Genomic DNA, 25,556 nt, shown 5'->3' on the forward strand with positions numbered 1-25,556 from the left:
CACTTAACTGGGGTTAGGAGAAGGAGAATCAATATAAAAGGTATCAGTAACAATGCTTATCCGTTTCACTTATATACATGTTACTCAGTCCAATGTAGTTCCACAATCCTTTTATTGTATGTTATGTTTTATGCATTTAATAGTCAGGACTAAAATAAAACTGAAAACAGTGCAGAGAGAAGAGACTCTCATTGAATGTTGTAACAATATACATTTGTTATCCATCAATAGCCCCAAGATACACCCTGAGGTGAGTGTGCTCAACAAATACACAAATACACCTGTTGCATTATGTTGCAATCATGTCAACTGCAAGCTCAGGCCTGACAAGCGGTGGTGGTTGGAATCAAACAATGTGCACTCGAATACTGACTGGACAATCACTGTTAACACAAGGGGTGATCTGGCGGTCAAGAATTCAAATACCACCGCCCTTCTTGCTTCCATTGCCAGAAAGTGGGTACGTTTTAATCTAAGAGTATTTATATTATTATCTAAAGTGCACAGTAACAGCTACCCTGCTGTGTTAAGTGCTATATAAAAATAAATGCTCAGAGTTGTCAGTGAGGCGTATAGTTTGGCACATGCCTAGATCCTTGTAATTCTGAGAACGTGTCAAACCCCATGGGTGTTATATGGAATAACCCACTTCAACGCCCATGGAATGACCGCCTAACGCATTGTAAGGCAATACAGCTTCTTGCGCTGCGTTGCCTTACACCATATCTAAACGGCCATTAAAAGCATGCAAAGTGGCTTTGTGTGGCCTCGTAGGTATGGGTCTGCACTCTGCGCAGCCGGGGCATCACACAGTGATGTACCGGCGGCACATGGGGCTCGTAAATAAACCCCCAAAGGTACTTCCAATTTGGGGCACAGAGAGGTGAATTGATCTGTCAACAAACACTCATTTTTGATTAAGTGATGTAGATGAGATGCAAAGAAGGCCTAGCACAAGGGGTCGGATTTACAAAGCCCTTTGCAGGCACAAATCACATAGTTTGCGACTGCAAAGGTTTATTAGAACTTAGTAAACCATGTTTGTGAGTCGAACAATGCCTTTCCAACTCACAAATGGATGCCTGGCAGTCAGAGGAGGGGTTGAGAAAGGGGTATTCCTTCCCAATTGCATATTGCAATATATTTTCCAGGTGCGATTGCAGTCACAAACCAGTGATAAGTTACTGACTCTCCAGTTAGGGGAGTATCTGATTCGCAAAGGGAAGGTGCCCATCCCCTTCGAGAATCATGCTGGGCGGTCTCATGGGGCAGCAGAGAGGAAGAACCTAATGGATGGCCTAGGGAAACATGGATAGAGAGAGCAGAGATGGGTGTGGTTGTAAAAGGCAAACACAGCATGATGAAGACTTTGAAAGAGTCCCACTGAGGTATACAAAGTCAGGCAGAGTAAACATGACACCATCACCTACAATGGAGGTGTTCAACATAATACGCTTTGTAACGTGATTGCCTCTGATGCTTTGATAGCGATCCAGCTGCGTGTGTCAGCTGCACAGCATGGTGCCACTACACTACCTAGCCCAGTGATGCTGAGTGGGAGGCAGCAGTCCATGTGTGGGAGTCAAAACCATTCATAAAAGGACTGAATGGGAAAAGGACAATAAAAACAAGTGTAGGCAAGGCCAGTAGGTCATGCTTGCATTGCGAGTCCTGACGAAAGCATAAAAAACATGTTGTAGTAAAAAACAAGAAAAGAAAAAAAAGCATTGACAAAGCCAACAGGTCTAGTCTTTGGGACCTTATAAGTGTTTAGCCAGAGCTTTTGGCTTTGCCAATATCTTTCAGCTATGTTGTAGAGCATTGTGGCTGCTGTGCAGTATGTTGAAAAATAAAAAAGTGTTAGAAGCATTTGTGTTGCCTTATATGTAACCAAAAAGACTATATGTACAACTGAACCACCCAATTAAAAAAAGAATTAACATAAAAGGTGTCTTCTAGTTTCTTCCTTCATCTTGTAATGCTTGTTTGTTATAGCTTTTTTTGTTATGGGGGGAGGGAAGGGCATAAACAAAGGGAGCGTGGAAGTTGGGAAATAGTACCTCAATTACAACACGAGCAGCAAACAGACACTAGATGCCAGATTCTGAGGGCAGACTGAGGTGGTGCTGAGTGATGTTGAGGTGGTGCTGAGGTGGTGGTGTACTGGTGTGGAGGTGATGCTCAGGTGATGGAGAGTGATACTGAGGTGGTGCTGAGTGATGCTGAGGTGGTGCTGAGTGATGCTGAGGTGGTGCTGAGTCATGCTGTGGTGCTGAGTGATGTTGAGGTGGTACTGAGGTGGTGGTGTACTGGTGTGGAGGTGATGCTCAGGTGATGGAGAGTGATACTGAGGTGGTGCTGAGTGATGCTGAGGTGGTGCTGAGTGATGCTGAGGTGGTGCTGAGTCATGCTGTGGTGCTGAGTGATGCTTAGGTGGTGGTGCTGCGCTGGTGCGCAGGTGGGGCTGTGCTGAGCTGATGCTGCAGTGATGCTGCAGTGGTGCTGCACTGAATGCTGAAATGGTGCTGTGTTGGTGATGAGTTGCTGCTGAGATGGGGCTGTGCTAGTGCAGAGGTGGGGTTGTGCAGGTGATGGAGGTCCACTGATGCAGAGACAGTGTTGTGCTGATGCTGAGATGGTGCTGTGGTGGCACTGAGGGATGCTGTGCTGGTTCTGTGCTGATGCTGAGGTGGTGCTGCACTGATGCTGACGTAGTGCTTCGCTGGTAGTGCGGTTTATCATCCTATCAAAAGCACAATGTAAATAGGTTGATCCTACTGTCAGCCTTCTTCTTAAACTACACTACCATTAATATTAAGTTAGTATATTTTTTAAGGTTTGGACATTGGAGCCAATGAAACTAAAAATGTTATAGGATGAAAAACAACATAGTCTCCAGCTCAAAAAGCACCTGTGAAACCAAAGTCAGTGGAAAACACGATAAGGACATGTTTTGCAGCACTCGGCTGAGCGCGTTCGAAAAGCCAAACAAGCCCAGGTAATAGAAAAATGAGTACACCAAAACTAACTTATATGGCAAGTGATCCATGTAACAGGGCCAGTCTCCAGGGAATGACCAAAACTGCAAAAGGACGGAAAAATGTAAACTATTCACCAACGAAAATAAAGCAATTTTGAATGGCAAATGAAGGAAAGAATGAAACGGATGAGTGTGCTGAAAGCCCATACAGTAGATACAGCATGTCTTAAGTGACAGTGCATGCGCTTGCTAGACGAGAACTAATAACAATTTCTTTGGTATACAATGCACCTATGAAATAAAGAGTTTAATGTGTAATTATTCGGAATACTTTTGAGATGTTAAATAGCCCTTCATTTAGTGCATTGCAAGCAATCCAAAGGAGGCGGGATGAGACTAAACAGTCAGTATTATGCGATGATAGAGTAAAATATACCTTTAGATGGAGACAAAACCCACATTATGAATATTTTAAAGCAATGGTAACAGCAAGTCTTGCCGACTGTTGCCAAAATTGGAGAAAAGATGCACCTCTGAAGAAAGTAGACCCCTGTATGCTTAAGAGGAATGGGTAGTAGAACATTAACTAAAAACACAAACATTAAAATAGAAGAAATAAAACAACATTCAAATGTTACATGTGCAAAGCAATGGAAGTTCAATAGCCTAAAACACATATTCAAACTTTTTTCAGTCAGATTGAGGATTGTTCCACCAAAGTTTTTGTCTGAAAAGCACTAAATAAACTAAGTAGAAAGAGGCCAGGTTGACCGTGCCAACTCTGTTTACGCAAACATTACAAAGGTATGCTGAGGGGCGGAGTCTGGCCACCGACTGAAATGGCCGCCTCTGTGTAGAGCTCCCGGGCTGGGGGGGGGGGGAGAATTCTTCAATTCAGCTGTCAACAGGTGTCCTTGGAGCCAGAATGAAAGCAACATGAATGGGACAACAGTGCGGTAACTTTGAAGCTATTTTTCACATGGGAAATTTCAGTTAACCAGCTCTTCCATGAAAATGAAATCCTGAAGTCCGTCTTTCCTTCAGCTGAACAAATCATTCTGTCAGGAAACAGTCGGCTGCTCAAGAGATAAGTGACTTTCCTTGCTTTTAAACACAGAAGCAACTTCAGTGGAATTTAATTACTCTTGAACTTTGGTTGACCTCTTCACACTGGCAGAGGGGAAGGGCAGGTGTTTTCCTGTCAGGGGAGTGGAGCTGCGGAGGGAAAATTAGAGCACCATTTCTGTAGCTAAGAGTCTGTGAAAAACAACTCTTTCTGTCAGGAAACAGCTTGATTCTAAAGATTTAAAAGAAATTCCCTTTCTTGAAGTGGAAAGACTGCTGTCTGTTTTTGAATCGAATTGTAGTTGTATTTCTCACAGACACAGGAGAAGCATAGACTCTGTTACATAACATGGGAATTCCTGTCAGCAGAGTGTGTAGAGGGAATTTGGCTAAAAGGGGGAAAGCTGTGTGGCATTTATGACAGCAACCTCTGTTTGACAACATGCAGCCATAATTTTTAGAATCCCAGAATTCTGTGAAAAAAGGACTCTGTCAGGAAACAGTCTGATTCTAAAGAGAAATTCCCTTTCTTGAAGTGGTAAGGCTGCTGCCTGTTTTTGAATTGTTTTTGAATTGCTCACATGACACAGGAGAAGCATATAAGTACTTTCAACTCTGAGAATCCCAGAAGCTGTGTGACATTTCTGATTGCCCGGTAACCCCTGTTTTAAAGACATGCAGTCATAATTTGTTAGAATCCCAAAAAGTCTGTGAAAAATTACTCATTCTGTCAGGAAACACAACCTGTTTCTGAAGAGTTAAGTGGAATTCCCTTTCCTGAAGTGGAAAGGCTGCTGTGTGTTTTTGCGTTACTCTTGTACTTCTCACAGGGCGCAGGGGAAGCATATGAGAACTTTCAAACCTAAGGTATTTCTCTTCATTTGACAGCTCAGCCTCTGCTACATATTTAAGAAGACAAGGAAAGTCCCACCAGCAAAGGGTGCAGAGCGAACGAAGATAAACAGGGGAAAGTAGAGTGGCATTTCTCATTGACTGTTTTTCAGCACCCCTTGTTTGAAAATATGCAGCCATAATTTTTGAGAATCCCAGAAGTCTGTCCATATCCAAATATGTATTTGTGCTTATAGTGTTACTACCCAACTGCTTTGTGAGGCAATTGGATAGCATATTGGTTAGTAGGCAGCACTTATTTCTTGTTTTCTCTTACATTGGAGTATAACAGTATGGCCAGTGGAAAACCTAATAGAAAGCCTTTGTTTACACAAGTAGTAGGGAACACTCTACCTTCGGGCACTTCTACTACTGTCCCACAAGATACTGCTTCTATGGACCTTATTTTAAAAGAGATCTCTGCTGTGGGACAACGTTTGGGATCTATGGATGTCAAAATCTCAGATCTCGCGACAGAAATGAAGTCTATGAGGATGGACCTAAACTCTTTTCATACCAAAGTGGAAACTCTAGATAAACGAACCACCCTTTTGGAAGAAAGATTAGATAATGCAGAGTGCTGGGGTCCAGATATCTGGCATTTAAAACAAAAAGTAATAGATTTGGAAGATAGGGCCCGAAGAAATAATGTTCGCTTTTATGGAATTCCAGAAAAAATGGAAATAAATAATGATGTGAGGAGCTTGCTACTAACCTTGATACCGCGGCTACTGAACATATCTTTTGAGCATCCCATCGAGTTGCAGAGAGCTCACAGGATTCGGTCAAGAACTTCAACTTCAACCCTTGAATCTAGACCCAGACCAATAATTGCGTGTCTCCTGCGTCATGAACAGGTCCGTCAAATACTAACAGCTGCTCGTAAACATGGTCCTTATGACTTAGAAGGCCATAAAGTATTTATTGCTGCAGACTTTTCCACTGAAACCAATGCCAAACGAAAAGCGTTCCTGCAAATTAGGCCAAGACTTCGGAAATGGGATATTAAATATGGTCTTTTAGAACCTGCTACAATGTGGATCACAATCGATGGGAAATCAAGACATTACACAGAGCCTGAAGATCTGGTACGCTTCCTGGACAGTCTAGAGGACCAACACATGGACTTAACACCGCCACCCCTGACCGAAACAACTATGAACAGTCAACTTCAATTACAGAATGATCCTCAAACCCACCGTACTGGTAGATTACACGTCCGTACCTTTAAGAAACAGTCTGACAGAGATAAAGTGGTTCACTGTGTAGAAGTACTCACACAGGAAAATACCAGAGACAAACCGAGATCACCTCTGAAGTCATCCACGTCTCTTGATAAAGTATCTGATGCTAAACCTTCCACTGTTGCTTCTTCCAGCTAGATGAGTATATATGCATGCTGTGTATTAATATAATGTTATTACTGTTTTACTCCAGTTATTACCTCTGATGGATATGATTCATTTCCTTTTCCCCTACATTGTTGTTCAATACACCATGTATAGCTCACACTGTATTGGTATATACAAATCTCCTAGATGGACTTTATGACTCTATGGCTTGGTTCTTTGCATAATCTGTTTACCACGTGTGGTTTTCTCCCCTGCGGAGTCTGCATCTCGCATTGAGGTTTAGACCCACCGACGAAAGATACATTGTTTGATCTGTAGTGTTCTTTTCCTTTCTAGAAGGTATAAAGGTGTACTTACATCAATTGAAGTTTAGTATTAACAATATTTTGTGATCATGTTTGCACATATTGGTTTCAGGTTAATTATCACTTTTTTTTTTTATTTATTTATTTATTTATTTATTTATTTTCTCCTTTTCTTTTCTCTCTACTTCGCTTCAGTAATTTTCCATTACCATATTCCCACATCATTTATCAACCTTCCTTTCCCGTTTTATCCTCTTTGATACACTCTAACACAATACAAACATACTCTAACATTTCCAATCAGCATCATGACAACTAGTCCTATGCACATTGTGTCTATCAATGTCAATGGCCTTACTAATTACATTAAAAGGAAGAAAATTCTTTCTTATTTAGCCTCCAAACATACAGATATTGCTATCATTCAAGAGACACATCTATCTGGTATAGAATCAGAAAAATTAAAACGAGATTGGGTGGGCCAGATTCTTTACAGCTGCAAACCTCCGTCTCACACGTCAGGAGAGCCTATGCCCCACTCTATTACTAGAAAGTGTGGTGTAGCCATTCTGATACGGAAAACACTGCAATGTCAGATACTACAGTCCTGGTCAGATGAAGATGGTCAGTTTGTTTTAGCCAAGCTTAAAATCGGTAATACCATATTAGGAGTGGGGTCCATTTATGCCCCTGTTGGAAACAAAGCTCCTTTTTTCCTTCATCTAAACAGAATTCTAACAGAGATGGGAATTTCCAAAATAGCTTTGGGGGGTGATTGGAATCTTGCACCAGATGTGATCTTAGACAGAACGGGCCCTCTAGACACAACACATGGCAGAGATAGAGCGATACTGGGAGACATCCGTGAAGACCATGGGTTGACTGACATTTGGCGTTTATTACATCCTTCAGATAAGGGGTTTACATATCACTCTGCAGTACATGATTCCTATTCTAGAATAGACTATTTCTTTATTTCACATTCTATCATACCACATGTACTTGATTGTGATATTTTAGAAATTGCACTTTCAGACCATGCTCCTATCAGTCTACAGCTTGATTTGGGTCTGAAACGTCCTTGTAGGAAACCATGGCGTTTAAACATATCCCGATACAAACTACCGACAGAAAAATCACAATTACAATCACATTTGACTACTTATATGAAAGACAACAAAGGTTCAGTTTCTTCTCCACAAATTTTATGGGCAGCTGCAAAAGCCACCATTAGGGGGCAAATCATGAGAGATTCTGCCATAGCCAATAAACGTAGAACAGAACAACAGACTATTTTAGAAAATGATATCAAAACCCTGACACATGCTCATTTTACCAATCCAACCGAAGCTTCCAGATGTAGATTGGAAAAGGCTAAAATGGAGCTTAATACACTATATACTTCGAAAGCAGAATATATGTTATATAGACTTAAGGCTCGAAACTACGAACAAAGAGAAAAAGCCGGTCGTTTACTAGCGGCACGATTAAAACAGAGAGAAGCTATGACAGCTATTCCAGCTATTTATAATTCTGAAGGTAAGCTAATAACTGAGACTCAGGAAATAGCTAATACATTTGCAGATTATTATGAGAAGTTATATAGCTCAGAGGTTGATGATGATCACCACAAAGATCAGGAATTTTTTGATAAAATAACACTTCCCCGCCTCAATGAACAGGATCGGCTTATACTGGCAGGCGAAATAACAAAAGATGAAATTGCCCAAGCAATCTCTAATCTTCCATACAATAAAGCACCGGGAGAAGATGGTTTTCCCGGGGAATTTTACCGTTGGGTAAAACCCGAAGCAATAGACGCCCTTTATGAGGCCTATAAAGAAGCAGAGGAAACTGGTAGCCTCTCCTCTCTCACAAATAAAGCAATCATAACGGTCCTTCCCAAACCTGAGAAAGATCCATTATACTGCAGTAACTATCGTCCAATTTCCCTTCTGAATACAGATTCAAAGATATTAGCCACCATTCTCGCCAAAAGACTCAAACAAGTTATTGCTAAACTCATACATAATTCTCAAGTGGGATTCATGCCAGGCAGAAATTCTCGTAACCATCTACGTACTTTGGCTCACATACTCTGGCTTTCCAAAGATGCTGGAGAAGACAGAGTAGCCTTATCCTTAGATGCCGAGAAGGCCTTTGACCGTATTGAATGGAGCTATATGTTCCGTACACTACATAGGCTGGGGTTCGGCAATGAGTATATCTCTAAGGTCAAATGGTTATATGAGACACCATCCGCACAAGTGAATTGTGGGGGTTTCCTTTCAAAATCTTTTTTAGTGCAAAGAGGTACCCGCCAGGGTTGCCCTTTATCGCCCCTTTTGTTCCTTCTTGTACTTGAACCGCTGGCTGCGGCAATAAGACAGTGTTCACAAATAGCAGGCATTCCTACACCAGCAGGGATCTCAAAAATACTTCTTTATGCAGATGACATATTGCTCACACTTACTGATCTGCCTACTTCACTCCCTAGACTCATGTCTACCATTTCTCGCTTCTCGATCATTTCTGGCTACAAAGTCAATTGGAATAAGAGTGAAGCTCTACCATTGTCCAGGGGTACAACAAAAGCAGCTATTTTGGGCTTTAATTTTCAATGGAAAGTGGACCGTCTGAAGTATTTAGGTATTTACATCAACACAGGTTTAGAACGTATGATTCAAGATAACTTAGATCCACTTATTGCCAAAACGAAGTCAGAGTATGAAAAATGGTCCCATCTTAACTTGTCTTTTTGGGGTAGAGTACAGGCAGTGAAAATGATTATAGTGCCCCGTTTCACTTATGTTTTAGGTATGTTGCCTTTGACAGTTAAAATATCAATATTGCGAGATATTGACAAAGGTATTAAAACCTTTATTTGGGGATCCCTGAGACCTAGGCTTAAAATCTCAAAATTTATTGCTCACAGGCGATATGGGGGTCTTAGTTTACCGTGTATTGAGCATTACTATACAGCCCTCCATTTATCTCAATTGGTTTATCTTTGGCCCAGACAGGATGATCCCCCACTATGGGTTGTCATTGAAAGACAAACTGTACAGGCAACTTCAGGTTTGCACATGTTTTACACTCATAAATCACCTGCTTTACAAACTTCCAACCCTATTATTCAATCTATGCTTAAGATGTGGATACATGCCCACAAACTCCTTAAGAGTGACCCAAGACTGCATGGAAAGGCCCCCATATGGCATAACACTGATATTAGAATAGGTAAACGGACTATATCCTGGGATATATGGGAGAGAGCAGGTATTCTAACGTTGGATCACTTACTCACTTTAGAAGGTGAGCTTAAAACTTTTGAAATGCTTAAGATAGAATTTCAACTCCCTGCCTCCCAAGAGGGGAAATACTTACAACTAAAACAAGCCCTATTTCGTAGACTAGGACCATTTCCTTGGATAGTTGAGGATTCCCCAGTATTACAATACTTACAAATTTGGGGGAAATTCAAAGGCGCAGTCTCTGGATTTTATAATCTCATAGTGCATAAATTACACTCATACCCATTACTTGCACAGCTCCATGTCAAATGGCAAGGGTTAATTACTGTAGCTTATTCCGATGAGGAATGGGAGGATATTATTATGAACATGGATAAGGGTATCAGAGAGGCCAGAATGAAATTTACTCTTTTCAAAATTCTTCATAACTGGTACTGGTCACCACAAAAACTCAAGTCAGCAGGTTTACTACACCGATCTACCTGTTGGAGGTGCCCAGAGGAGGACTGCGATATACTACACATTTTATTCCGATGCCCAATTTTGAAGGAATATTGGTCTTCCATAACTGCCTCTCTACACAGAGCTATACAAGTGTCCATTCCTTTAACGGAAAAATTAGTTCTATTACATGATGTTACTGATCTCCCAAATCTCACAAACCATACAAGACGATTGATAGCTATTGCACTCACTGTAGGAAAAATTTGTATATTAAGACATTGGAGAACACCACAATGCCCTACATATGACGAATAGCTTATTGAAATGTATAAAATAGCATCATATGAAAAACTCATTTATAGATTGCAGGACAATGTTGCAACTTTCATCCAAATTTGGAACCACTTTCTAGCTAATAAATGTTCTATTTCTGGTAATATTTCAGATTTTTCTTCTAGTTAAGAACTACAATAAGTGAATTACTTCTGTTTTCATTTCCTTATTAATTCATTACCATCATTATTTATATTCATGCTGTTGATGTTATCATTAGGCCTGTTGATGCTGTAGCCACGAACACTGTTATTTGAATTAGGACTTACTGTTCACCTATTTGAAATTGTTGAGTTAGTGGGAATATCTTGACTTGAAATAATATATTTGTATGATCTTATCGCTACTATCTTCCAACTATCTATAATACATGGTTTACTACATACTGTATACTATCTTTATCATCTTCTCCCTAGTCCACCTTTCCTATTTCTTCCTTTCCAGGTTTTATGAGTACCTCAACTATTGTATCTTTTGATATCTGTATTATCCTTTTTATATTTAAAAATCTGAGAAGGTAACATTTCATAGTAATTTATTGTGTGGCCATAATTTGATTTGTTTATACTCCCTTTTTTATGTATTGTTTATAAACTGACATGTACTTCTCAATAAACATATACCAAAAAAACAAAACAAAGGTATGCTGAAATGAAGGCCTTCTAATCATGGCCTCCCTACATTTTTCAGTACAGCCTTGTTTGAATTGGTGTGGCATGAAAATCCTGCAGCAGCCCTTGCACTTTTAGCACATTTGCATCACATATCCAGTTTCATGGACAGGTCATTGTCAGACAAAATGTTAATTGCAGATGCTACAGTATGAGGGGGCTTGACTAAATGTTTTTATTTTTTTATTTTATCTTGCCACACGTGCTCTTTATATCTCGTACTATGAAGGGGGGGAGTGCAAAAAAATAGTCAGCAATATAGAACAAGAGGAGATGGGCATTTCTGCTGTCTCGAGATACATTTGCCCTTCCCTTGTATCTCTTTTATGTTGCCCTTGCAGTAGCAGTACACCTTGTGCTATCACATTTCCACTAGATATCTCCCTTTGTGGAAGAGCTATTGTAAGATGGGTTAGGACTCAATGTGAACAAGATAATACAGGATGATACTGTTCCCCAGATAAAGGTTATTGTTTTAATTTTCTGTGAATCTTTTTAATTTATTGTATTGTGATTTGTAAATCTATGGTTTTAAGTAACCAAAATAAACTTGACTTGACCAGGGAACCTCATTTAGATCTTGGTGTGCCGGCCGCCTCGATAGTAGGTGGTGTCTGCACCACCTTCATCGGCCAACTCACAGCCAGCCCATCATATCTAGAGTCTCCTGCTGGCCAGTCTGCATTTCAATTTCTTACCTGACAAGTCATGAATGTCTGTGGTGGAACCTCTTCAAGAAAATACAACAGTAAAACAAAACCGTGACTCAGTGCTCAGAATGCCATGGCTGCCCTGCAGACATGTAGACATTTTCATGTTTAATGAAGGCAGATTTGCAACAGAAGGCGTGCCTGTCTTTGGAAAACAAAAATGTAATGCCCCTGCCAGACTGGGGGTTTTCTCATAGGAGTAGGGGACATATTAGCACTTTTCCTAGCACAGCCACAGTGTGCATGTAGGACCTGGCTCTTCATATGCTATGGCTAGAAGTAACCAAAAACCAAGTTGTACCCGACTGATGAGGCCTAATAAGGGTGCGGCCAATTTATGTTTGTTTGTGTTCCTGTTCAGGGACGACCTAGCCTGGCAGTTCAGGATAGACTATTTCCTACTAGAGCAGGGTCAAGACTGATTTGCATATAGCTAGGTCCGCACTGAGGAGGCACGGTGCGTAAAATAACAAAGGACTGGGATGCTACCCAAGTAATTACGAGTGGCCTAGATTGATTCAAGCATTCCATCCACCACTTTTTTGAATACTTTTTTTTGTCCACCAGTAGGTGCATCACCAAGGAAGATTTCTGAAAATGGGAGCAGGTATGCACATCACCACCCTAAATACTGCTCTTCCTGATCTACAAATGGGGCAGGGAATGGGGCAGGTGGTTACTTGGGACATCTGCCAACTTTTAGCAGCTGTCCCATTACCATTGACCTTTAAATGACCCCCTTAGAGACGGAAGTGAAGGATGTCTCCCATCAAACAGCAGGTGTATGGATCTCTGCATGTTTGTGGTAACTGAGATTTAGGAGCCCTTGGAACTGAAATGCTGAATACAGAAACAAGTCAGTACAAGAGTACAGGTGCAGTGTTTGAAGAATGAAACAATGAAACTGAAACTGGAGCCCAGATGATTGCCTGCCAAAGTCTTGGCGCCTCTCTTCCAAGAAGCACTCGGAAATGAAAACAAGCCAAAATAACTGGGAAAAGAGAAACTGGAATAAAAAACAAGGTGCATAGGAAATTCCCACTGCACAAATGTGATTAAATAATAATAATCTAAAGCAAAGAACAGTAAAAGGTGGGGCCAACACCCAACCTACACAAGGAAATAGAACGCGGGCGACAAAGAAGCAGCAGGAAAGCATCCTGGATGAAGTTCACTTTCAGAGAACCAGCCTTGTTGTTCTCTGTGGGATGTGGCGTGAGTACAGACCAGACTGTACTTAATTACAGTAGCAACACGTATGACTTCACAAGGAGAGACAAGTCATATGTGGGAGACCTGTTGGTAGCCGAACCTCTGTGTCACTCGTGTTGACCAAGGACCTGGCCAAGTGTCTTGGGAGGAGCTGAGCAGCTGAGCCCCTGTGGCAGTGGTCCTGTCTACTGACTCCAGAACTCATAGCTGAAAGGTGGGTGTGATGGAGAAGAGAGAAAGGTGAGGGGAAATGTTAGAGCGCGGGGGTCAGTGGTACAGGTTAAGTAGATGACTTCTGTTTTAAGTTAAGAGTCCTCCAGTGTTTGGTGGTTAAAAGGCACTCAGAGATGATTGTGGGACATTAAACAAAATGATTGCACAGTTTAGTAGTATTAAAACCAGAGTGGACTTCTTTTGCCCAAAAGTGGCAGCGTGCAGTGAGGAAAGGACTGACGATTGGTGGATGCAAACCACGTCTGTGGATGCCAACCACTTGTTGGGTGTGAAGCCCTAGAAATAGAGGGGTGACAAGAAAGGCAATATCGGCACACTGAAAAAAAATTGGCCGAAACCAGCCCAAGCTGCTTGGTTCCCTCCCCCGCCGGCCGAGGAGTTTGTTAGGGCAGGGTTCGGTTCCCAGTCTGGGACTGCCTAGCAACATAGCACGGAGAGCAATACATCTGAGAAGTATGCAAAAATTGTTTTATGATGCAAGTACAGGATGAGTGAATGGAGGGCTCACTGTGGGATGTGGGGAATGTGTATATCAGTAGCTACTGAGGGGTAATGGAGAGGGCACAACAATGGGTGGAAGAGGTTCATCTTCTGTTAGGAAGAAAAAGGGTATAAAGGGTATGGGCAAGGTTTCCGAATAGGGAGGGGAAGAGAGAGGAAGGAATGTAGCACAGATGTGGGAGAGGGGAGAAAGGGAGGCAGCCAAGAAGTGGGGGCAGAGAGCATCTTCTTAATGTGGCACCATCAAAGTGGGTATGCTGAGAATTTCCGAAGTGAAGAAGGGGTAGAGCTGGGTGGATCTGACCTGGGATGGAGTTTCGGACACTTGGACAATAGCAGGCAAAGGCCTGACTTCTTCTCTGCTCCTCTTGATTGTAATACTATTACTGCACATCTTGAGTGTTCCTTTGGAGTTCTCCATCTTGGTTGTCTTGTGGATTATTGAAACACCTTTAGATGTCGAAGCATGTCGTACATTTGATGCAGAAGGGCAGTTGGCTCTGCAGTGTTAGGAAATTCAGGGGCATATTTATGAGCCTCTTGCACAGCCGGAGCATCACATTTTCTGGTGCCTGGGCGGCACAAACTACAAAATCATATTTATGTGGTCATGCAAAGCCACTTTGGATGGCTCTGAATGGCCCCATAGATATGGTGTAAGGCAAGTCAGCACAGATCACTGCATCGCGTTGCTCTGCACTAGGGTGGCATTCCATGGGTGTTGCGGCGGGCTCTTCCATGCAACACCAACAGATTTTGGCGCTCCACCAGAATTAAGAAAACAACACAAGTACCCTTAAAAAGGGAACTCAGGCCTGCCACTGCAGGGCCTGCGCGCAGTTTGTTAAACTGTCATGTTGTTCTGTCAAGTGCATTCACTTGCCAGACCTTACCCTTCCCTTTCCATGCACATCAGATACCCCTATGGTAGGTCTAGGGTACCCCCTGGACAGGGTGCAGTGCATGTGAAAGGTATGACATGTGCTAAGGTGTGTGTCATGTCCTGACAGTGAAATAATCTCCATTTCGTTTTTCACTGTTGAAAGGCCATCTTGCCCATAGGACAGAATCGGAAGGCTGTGTAATATGTTTTCCAGCCTATCTTCCCAAAGGCTTAAGATGGAAAGGTGAAGTTTAGTATGCCTGAACTCACAATGTAATATCACATCTTTTTATGCAGGTGGTTTTTGCATTGTATGTTCAGAAGCCACTCTTTTAGAAGTGGCTGAGTTTTTGTGCTCTGACATTTCTGTGTGTCTCTGCCAGGCTGTGAATTGACTGTCTGGATTTGAAAGCAATAGGATATGGGGAATGTCTTGACCTAGGGGAGGAGGTGAGATAGCAAGAGGCTGACCTGCATCTGGAGTGTAGGGGGAGGAGAAGCACCTAGAGGTGAAGAGGCCTTGGTTGCTGCTATAAAACAATTGGCTCATCTGTTGCTGAGTGATTGAGAATCCAGACCCCCACTAATCAAAGGAAGAAAGGTGTCACTGGCAGGGAGGCACCCAGAACTGATTTGAACAGGGACCAGTGCCACCTGAAGCACAAAGACTTCAAAGCCATTGAGGGGTATAACTATAAGAGCTGAAGCCCCTGAACTTTGGAGAATGGCTTGATTAAGTGTAAACAAGACGGGCTACTTTGTGGCCAAGAGGACCTTTGCCAAGGAAGAAACAACTGAAGAGACTGAAGGATAGGTATGACCCTTGCTGTGTGATCTGGGGCTGGCCTGCAGTTTGCTGTTTCAACCAAGGAAAGGCTAAAGGGATTTTGCTGTGTTCTGTGTCCCCCTGCCTGAAGGACTTTGCTGTGTGCTGTGTCCTGAAGTAACTTATCCCCAAGGGTCTGAGGTGAGCTGGCTCCCTGTTCGGAAACACAGGTACACAAAACTTTCCAGGAGCGTCTCAGCAGCACTGCGTGTGCATGCTTGTTGCAGCCTGAGATCCTCGTAAGAACTGCCCTGTGATCGTAGGCGCCTGGCATCCAAGTGAGTCTCAGCGATGCTGTGTGCGTGTGCTTTGCGCAGCCTGAGACCTTCAGGAGGATTGGCCTGTGATCCGGGGCACCTGGAGTCCAAGTAAGGATCATCGACATGGTGTGCGTGTGCTTTGTGCAGCCTGAACCCCTTTGTGAGGATTGTCCAGTGATCGTGTGCACCAGAATCCAAGTGAGTCTCATCGCCGCTGTGTGCGGGTGTGTTGTGCACCGAGAGACCTTCGTGAGGATTTGCCTTGTTATTGTGTGCACCGGAGTAAAGTGAGTCTCAGCGACACTGCTCGCGTGATCTCCGTGCAACCTGAGACTTGTGTGTGGAGTGCCCAGTGATCGTGCACCCGGAGTGAAGGCAGACTCAGCGATGCTGTGTGCGTGTGCTTTGTGGCAGACTGAAATCTTCGTAATTGAAGCGGCCCGGACCGGCAGTACCGGAGGAGCTGAGTTCCCGGCCCGAGCCACCGTTACCATTTCACAAAGCTCCATTGGAGGCCCAGCCGCTGGACGAAGAAAGGAGAGTGAGTTCGCTCCCCCAGGTAACGTGTGTCGACTCCTGGGGTGGGGCACGGGCTCTGACGGAGACGCTCTTGGCCTCTCTCTTGTGTTGCCAGCACGAGCCTCTGCTTCGGCTCGTATCGCAGCCCGTACTGCCAAGGGAGTGGCAGTACAGCGGCCGGTGTGCGAAGCTGCACTTTGGGATTACATAATACTGTGTTGGGGGCAACTGTGAGAGGCTGACTGAAAGTCAGAAGGAGAGGCGGAGAGACTGCCTAAGGCCCGGTGAGTGTATTACGCATTATTCCATTTCTGCAGAACAGAGTACCTTACTGTTGTATTACACATTGCATCATTTCTGCATAATGGAGTACCTGATTAGAGTATTACACATTGCATTATTCCTGCATAACAAACTACCTGATTAGTGTATGGCGCATGGCATTTTTTATCTGCATAACGAACTACCTGATTGTTGTATGACGCAATTGCCTTGTTTCTGCATAACAAACTACCTGATTAGAGTATTGCGCATTGCATTATTCCTGCATAACGAATTACCTGATTACTGTATATGCATTGCCTTATTTTTGCAGAATGACATATCTGGTGGTTGTATTACGCAATGCATTATTTTTATCTTGCAAAGTGCCTGATTGAAGCGTTATGCATTGCATTCTTTTCATTGAAGAGTTTCTGATTGCTGCGTTACGCATTAAAGTATTTTTACATTGCAAAAGTGCCTGATTCTAGCATTACGAACTGTATGACATGATATTAGAAGTACAGGAGAATGTTTAGAAGTGCTCATTGACAGCGCCAGAACTTACAAGGGCAGGCTGGCTTAACAACCGGCCAGGAGATTACACAACCTCATATGTTGATTTTATTTATCGTGTGGTCTTATCATATATCTTTTTACATAAAGTTTTTACTTGTTTTATAAAACTCGTGTTGAGTCTATTTGTGATGTCATCATTGGATTATTGTGAGCATGGTTGCGAATACTTTACACATTTGCCTTGAAGATAAGCCTGGCTGCTCGTGCCAAGCTACTGAGGGGGTGAGTGGGGCTATCTAAGAAGGTGACATTCCGTTCCCTGACGTGGAAAAGTGGGTCCCTACTTGGCCTAAAATACCTACCTCAGCCAACCAGGGATCCTGGGTCTAGCAGTCTGCTAATTAACAAGAAGTGTGCACCATGCAATGTATGTCTGCTGTATGTCTGCTAATTAACAAGAAGCGTGCACCATGCGATGTATGTCTGCTAATTAACAAGAAGCGTGCACCATGCGATGTATGTCTGCTAATTAACAAGAACCATGCAAAGTATGTCTGCTGTATGTCTGATAATGAATAAGAAGCATGAACCATACAACGTATGCCTGCTGTTTTTCTCCTAATTCTCAAGAAGCGTGCAATGTATCTCTGCTGTATGTCTTCTAATTAACAAGTAGAGTGCATCATGTAATGTATATCTGCTAATTAATAAGAAGCGCGCACCATGTGATATATGTCTGCTAGTTAAAAAGAAGTGTGCACCATGCGACATATGTATGCTGTATGTCCGCTATGCTGTTTGTCTGCTAATTGACAAGAAGTGCACACCACGCAAAGTATGTCTGCTAATTAACTAGAAGAGTACACCATGCAAATTATGCCTGTTGTATGTCTGCTGATTAGCGAGAATCGTACGCGATGTATGTCTGCCCATGAACAAGAAGTGCGCAGTACGCAATGTATGTCTGCTAATGAACAAGAAGCACGCAGCATGCGATGTATGTCTGCTAATGAACAAGAAGCATGCAGTACGCGATGTATGTCTGCCCATGAACAAGAAGCGCGCAGTACGCGATGTTTGTCTGCCCATGAACAAGAAGCGCGCAGTATGCGATGTATGTCTGCTAATGAACAAGAAGTGTGCAGTCTGCTGTATATATGCTAATTATCAAGAAGCATGCACAATGAAATGTACGTCTGCTTTATGTCTGTCAATTATCAAAAAGCTTGCACCATTTGATAAATGTCTGCTAATGAACAAGAAGCGTGTGCCACGCAATGTATGTCTGCTAATGAACAAGAAGCGTGCACCACGCACTGTATGTCTGCTAATGAACAAGAAGGGTGCAGTACGCAATGTATGTCTGCTAATGGACAAGAAGCGCGCAGCACGCGATGTATGTCTGCTAATGAACAAGAAGGGTGCAGTATGCGATGTATGTCTGCTAATGAACAAGAAGCGTGCACCACGCAATGTATGTCTGCTAATGAACAAGAAGCGTGCACCACGCAATGTATGTCTGCTAATGAACAAGAAGGGTGCAGTACGCGATGTATGTCTGCTAATGAACAAGAAGCGTGCACCATTAGATGTATGTCTGCTAATTAACAAGAAGCGTGCACCATGCGATGTATGTCTGCTAATTAACAAGAACCATGCAATGTATGTCTGCTGTATGTCTGATAATGATTAAGAAGCATGAACCATACAACGTATGCCTGCTGTATTTCTCCTAATTCTCAAGAAGCGTGCAATGTATCTCTGCTGTATGTCTTCTAATTAACAAGTAGAGTGCATCATGTAATGTATATCTGCTAATTAATAAGAAGCGCGCACCATGTGATATATGTCTGCTAGTTAAAAAGAAGTGTGCACCATGCGACATATGTATGCTGTATGTCCGCTATGCTGTTTGTCTGCTAATTGACAAGAAGTGCACACCACGCAAAGTATGTCTGCTAATTAACTAGAAGAGTACACCATGCAAATTATGCCTGTTGTATGTCTGCTGATTAGCGAGAATCGTACGCGATGTATGTCTGCCCATGAACAAGAAGTGCGCAGTACGCAATGTATGTCTGCTAATGAACAAGAAGCACGCAGCATGCGATGTATGTCTGCTAATGAACAAGAAGCATGCAGTACGCGATGTATGTCTGCCCATGAACAAGAAGCGCGCAGTACGCGATGTTTGTCTGCCCATGAACAAGAAGCGCGCAGTATGCGATGTATGTCTGCTAATGAACAAGAAGTGTGCAGTCTGCTGTATATATGCTAATTATCAAGAAGCATGCACAATGAAATGTACGTCTGCTTTATGTCTGTCAATTATCAAAAAGCTTGCACCATTTGATAAATGTCTGCTAATGAACAAGAAGCGTGTGCCACGCAATGTATGTCTGCTAATGAACAAGAAGTGTGCACCACGCACTGTATGTCTGCTAATGAACAAGAAGGGTGCAGTACGCAATGTATGTCTGCTAATGGACAAGAAGCGCGCAGCACGCGATGTATGTCTGCTAATGAACAAGAAGGGTGCAGTATGCGATGTATGTCTGCTAATGAACAAGAAGCGTGCACCACGCAATGTATGTCTGCTAATGAACAAGAAGCGTGCACCACGCAATGTATGTCTGCTAATGAACAAGAAGGGTGCAGTACGCGATGTATGTCTGCTAATGAACAAGAAGCGTGCACCACGCAATGTATGTCTGCTAATGAACAAGAAGCGTGCACCACGCAATGTATGTCTGCTAATGAACAAGAAGGGTGCAGTACGCGATGTATGTCTGCTAATGAACAAGAAGCGGGCAGTACACGATGTATGTCTGCTAATGAACAAAAAGCGCGCAGCACGCGATGCATGTCTGCTAATGAACAAGAAGTGTGCACCACGCAATGTATGTCTGCTAATTAACAAGAAGCACGCAGCACGCGATGTATGTCTGCTAATGAACAAGAAGCGTGCAGTACGGGATGTATGTCTGCTAATGAACAAGAAGCACGCAGCACGCGATGTATGTCTGCTCAATAAGAAGTGTGCACCTTGTGACATATGTTGGCTGTATGTCTGCTAATTACCAAGAAGATGCACTATGCGATGTATGCCTGCTGTATTTCTGCTAATTAACAAGAAGCGTGCACCATGCAATGTATATCTGTTGTATCTCTGCTAATTAACAAGAAGAGTGCATCATTCAATGTATGTCTGCTAATTAACAAGAAGCGTGCACCACGTGATGTATGTCTGCTAATTAAAAAGACGCGTGCATCATACAACGTATGTCTGCTGTATTTCTGCTATGCTGTATGTCTGCTAATTAACAGGAAGTGCACACCATGCAAAGTATATCTGCTAATTAACTAGAAGCAGGCACCATGCAAAGTTGTCTGTTGTATGTCTGTGGATTTACGAGAAGCATGTGCCATGCGATGTATGTCTGCTGAATGTCTGCTAACAAACAAGAAGCGAGCACCTCACAATGTATATCTGCTAATCAATAATGAGTGCGCACCATGTGATGCAATGATGCATGTCTGCTGTGTGTCTGCTAATTAACAAGAAGCACGCTGCTGTAGGTTTGCTAATTAACAAAAAAGCGTGCACCATGCGATGTATGTCTACTGTATGTCTGCTAATTAGCAAAAAGCGTACACCATGCGATGTATGTCTGCTGTATGTCTGCTAATTAGCAAAAAGCGTACACCATGCAATGTATGTCTGTTAGTGAACAAGAAGCGCGCATTACGAAATGTATGTCTGCTAATCAATAAGAAGTGCACAACATGTGGCATATGTCTGCTGTATGTCTGCTAATTATCAAGAAGCATGCACCATGCGAAGTATGCCTACTGTATTTATGTTAATTAACAAGAAGCGTGCACCCTGCGATGTATGTCTGCGAATGAACAAAAAGTGCATACCACGGGAAGCATATCTACGGTATGTCTGCTGATTAGCATGAAGTGTGCACCATGCAATGTATGTCTGCTGTATGTCTTCTATTTAAGTGTGCACCATGAGTGTAATAATGAGAATATTGGCAAATATGATATCAATAACTGCCATATTAAACGTGCTCACACTCACGAACACGTATCATTGCTGTCAGATTTATCCGAGATGACCTCTACATCAACCCGAAGTCAGAGATACACGGTCAGAGGCCACACGACCCAAACTCAAGCTTATCAATTGAGAGGTCACGGTGAGGTTATACTTAGCCCAAACACTCACCCAGGAAAAACCCAGATAGATCCCACAGATAGGGAGTCACACCACAAAGAGGCCACAAGAGATTGGTCCCAATAAAACACGTTTGGCCAAAGGCGCGCATTCCCAAATTACCACAAAAGTAGATGTCACATGTAGTTAGGAACACTCAGCCAATCAAGACAGGACATGCACACTGCACGAGTCGATCAGGCTCTCATCACACCGGACGTCTGGGCACGCACACACAGCCCACACTAGCTCTCCTCCAGTTTGAAAGCCATCTGTGTCCCCCTTATCTGAATGTTTTTTCTTGTTATTTATGACTATGATGCTTTTCAAAGAATGTCAAAGTGTTTTATTGTACACAGAAAATGCATACATATGCGGCCAGACCTTCTGTACTTTGCGACTGTTTTTCAATACTGTCCCGAATGCTGCGTTTAATTATAACAACTTGTTTCTGTTTTGCCGAAAGCCTCTTTTTTCATTTATTTAAGGTAAAATCATATTCGAGCAACAAGAAGTGCACACCATGTGACGTATGTCTGCCGTGTGTTAATTAACAAGAAGCGTGCACCATGAGACGTATGACTCTTGTATGTCTGCTAATTAACTAGAAGCGTGCACCATGCGACATATGTCTGCTGTATGTCTGCTAATTAATAAAAAGCGTGCACTATGTGGCGTATGTCTGCTGTATGTGTGCTAATTAATAAAAAAGCGTGCACTATGCGGCGTATGTCTGCTGTATGTCTGCTAATTAACAAGAAGCGTGAACCATGCGACATATGTCTGCTGTATGTCTGCTAATCAATAGGGGCGATCCCTTATTCTTCGCATTTTGCTGGAAAGAGCTTTAGAGCCTTTTTTCCACTCCAAGGAGATGATTAATTTCGGACACTGTTTAAGTGACTGAGACACTTTCTTAAACTGAAGGGCCTTCACTAACAACTAAAGACAAACAGAACTGTACGGCAGAGTAGCCCTTCTGTTCCATGGAAAGAGATCAGATTCCTCTTATGGTGGTTTCCCGACCATCACTATAGAATCCTCTACATAAATACACTTTTAGTTATTCTCTGTTGCACTTTCCAGTACACATTGCATGCACTTATTTCAAACACACCTTTAGTTGGAATCAAAAGACAACTGTTGTGCAGTATGAATCTGAAACATCAGATGGGCTTGGCGCGTTTGACTGCCGGCTACATGACACCCCACATGTGACCTGTCAATCAGTGAGCTCGGGCCTGGGTCTCAGCGCCTGCCTGATTACGTATTTCTGAGTCGGGATTGATGTGGAGTTCATTCCGGGTGAATTCGCCAAGACAGATGCAATTTCAGTTTTATACATGAATGAATTGTTATTCATATTGACATCGACTTTCTCAATATTAAAACTCTGGCAGAAAGAGCGCAGTCTATCACTGACCAACAACTAACAGCAACAGAGGTGCGGCGCTGACCATACTCACTTATAAACTGGCAGCAAGAGAGGTGCGGCCCTGACCATACTAACTTATAAACTGACAGCAAGAGAGGTGCGGTGCTGACCATACTCACTTATAAACTGACAGCAAGAGAGGTGCGGCCCTGACCATACTAACTTATAAACTGACAGCAAGAGAGGTGCGGCGCTGACCATACTAACTTATAAACTGACAGCAAGAGAGGTGCGGCCCTGACCATACTCACTTATAAACTGGCAGCAAGAGAGGTGCGGCGCTGACCATACTCACTTATAAACTGACAGCAAGAGAGGTGCGGCCCTGACCATACTAACTTATAAACTGACAGCAAGAGAGGTGCGGCGCTGACCATACTCACTTATAAACTGGCAGCAAGAGAGGTGCAGCCCTGACCATACTAACTTATAAACTGACAGCAAGAGAGGTGCGGCGCTGACCATACTCACTTATAAACTGGCAGCAAGAGAGGTGCGGCGCTGACCATACTCACTTATAAACTGGCAGCAAGAGAGGTGCGGCGCTGACCATACTCACTTATAAACTGGCAGCAAGAGAGGTGCGGCGCTGACCATACTCACTTATAAACTGACAGCAAGAGAGGTGCAGCCCTGACCATACTAACTTATAAACTGACAGCAAGAGAGGTGCGGCGCTGACCATACTCACTTATAAACTGGCAGCAAGAGAGGTGCAGCCCTGACCATACTAACTTATAAACTGACAGCAAGAGAGGTGCGGCCCTGACCATACTCACTTATAAACTGGCAGCAAGAGAGGTGCGGCCCTGACCATACTCACTTATAAACTGACAGCAAGAGAGGTGCAGCCCTGACCATACTAACTTATAAACTGACAGCAAGAGAGGTGCGGCGCTGACCATACTCACTTATAAACTGGCAGCAAGAGAGGTGCGGCGCTGACCATACTCACTTATAAACTGACAGCAAGAGAGGTGCGGCCCTGACCATACTAACTTATAAACTGACAGCAAGAGAGGTGCGGCGCTGACCATACTAACTTATAAACTGACAGCAAGAGAGGTGCGGCCCTGACCATACTCACTTATAAACTGACAGCAAGAGAGGTGCAGCCCTGACCATACTAACTTATAAACTGACAGCAAGAGAGGTGCAGCCCTGACCATACTAACTTATAAACTGACAGCAAGAGAGGTGCGGCGCTGACCATACTCACTTATAAACTGACAGCAAGAGAGGTGCGGCCCTGACCATACTAACTTATAAACTGACAGCAAGAGAGGTGCGGCGCTGACCATACTCACTTATAAACTGGCAGCAAGAGAGGTGCGGCGCTGACCATACTCACTTATAAACTGGCAGCAAGAGAGGTGCGGCCCTGACCATACTCACTTATAAACTGGCAGCAAGAGAGGTGCGGCGCTGACCATACTCACTTATAAACTGACAGCAAGAGAGGTGCAGCCCTGACCATACTAACTTATAAACTGGCAGCAAGAGAGGTGCGGCGCTGACCATACTCACTTATAAACTGGCAGCAAGAGAGGTGCGGCCCTGACCATACTCACTTATAAACTGACAGCAAGAGAGGTGCCCTCCATGGACAATGGAAACTTATAAAATGACACAAAGAGAGTTACCTTTTAAGGACAACAGACACTTTTACATTGACAGCGAGCGGTGACTGTCACTGACCATAGACTCTCTAAACTGGCAAGAGAGTTGCTTTTCACAGAGCACAGAAGAACAAGATTTCTCTCACTGACCACTGAACTATACCCTGGCAGCGAGAGGTGCTGCCACTGACCACAGACTGCGAACAAGAGGTTTATGCACATAGTCTATTATGCTGATTTCCCTTATTAATCATTATGCAGACCATTCCCAGTTTGTCCATCTCTGACTGGTGGCACAGGAGATCTTGTGTGAGTGGGCACTTTGTGCTGTGTTAGCACAACATACCTAGCTTGCTCATTAGCCGCCTGCATGACTGCTGTTACATTTACCATTCAGCTGCTCCTCTCTGACACAGTGGGACACTGCAGGTTTAAACGAGACACTGGAGAGGTTGGCAGGTCTCTGGGTATTGTGCGTGATACCGGTAGGGAGGCCCAGCTTCAGTGAAACACTCCTGGCTTCTGTCGAGACAGAGGAAGGACTCACTGGCAGAAAAAGTAACCCAAGGAAGTTTCACTGATGCAAGCTCTGTCAGGGCTTTGTGTTGTAATTTTTACAGCTATGGGCTTCTGATTAACAGTGGGGGAACAAAAGAACAGGGTGTCCTAGGAACACCGTAGCCATGAACACATGAGGGTGATGAAGCAAGGACTCATATAAAAGAGACTTGCTCAGATGCAATCCTCTCAAAATAACTTGCAATACCGTAATAATTATGTTTGTAAAGACTAACATGCATTACAGTTCATACATTTAAGTTTAGGGGAAGCTTGCATATGTGTCGTACTAACAAGTAACCCGAGTGTGACTTAAAATGGCTGCTAACGCAGAATTCTGTACTGTGCATGCTTCAACTACATCTACGTAGTAACGGCGAGTCCTTGCTTGGAGGGAAATCTCTGCAGCTGTGCATTTGCTTCCAGGATGGCCGCTTGAAACTCACATGTTAAAGCGCATGCTTTTGCTGAAACTAAATCATGCAACTTTATTAAAATG

General features: G+C 43.2%; 1 protein-coding gene across 1 annotated transcript in view; it reads right to left on the reverse strand.

Moving 5' to 3' along the window:
- The window catches only part of LOC146808869 (phospholipase A2 inhibitor and Ly6/PLAUR domain-containing protein-like), a 247,489-nt gene that overhangs the window by 203,823 nt on the left and 18,110 nt on the right, over positions 1–25,556 (reverse strand). The gene's annotated exons all lie outside the window — the stretch shown is intronic.

Source organism: Triturus cristatus, chromosome 7, assembly GCF_964204655.1.
Source record: "Triturus cristatus chromosome 7, aTriCri1.1, whole genome shotgun sequence".
Lineage (NCBI taxonomy): Eukaryota > Metazoa > Chordata > Amphibia > Caudata > Salamandridae > Triturus > Triturus cristatus.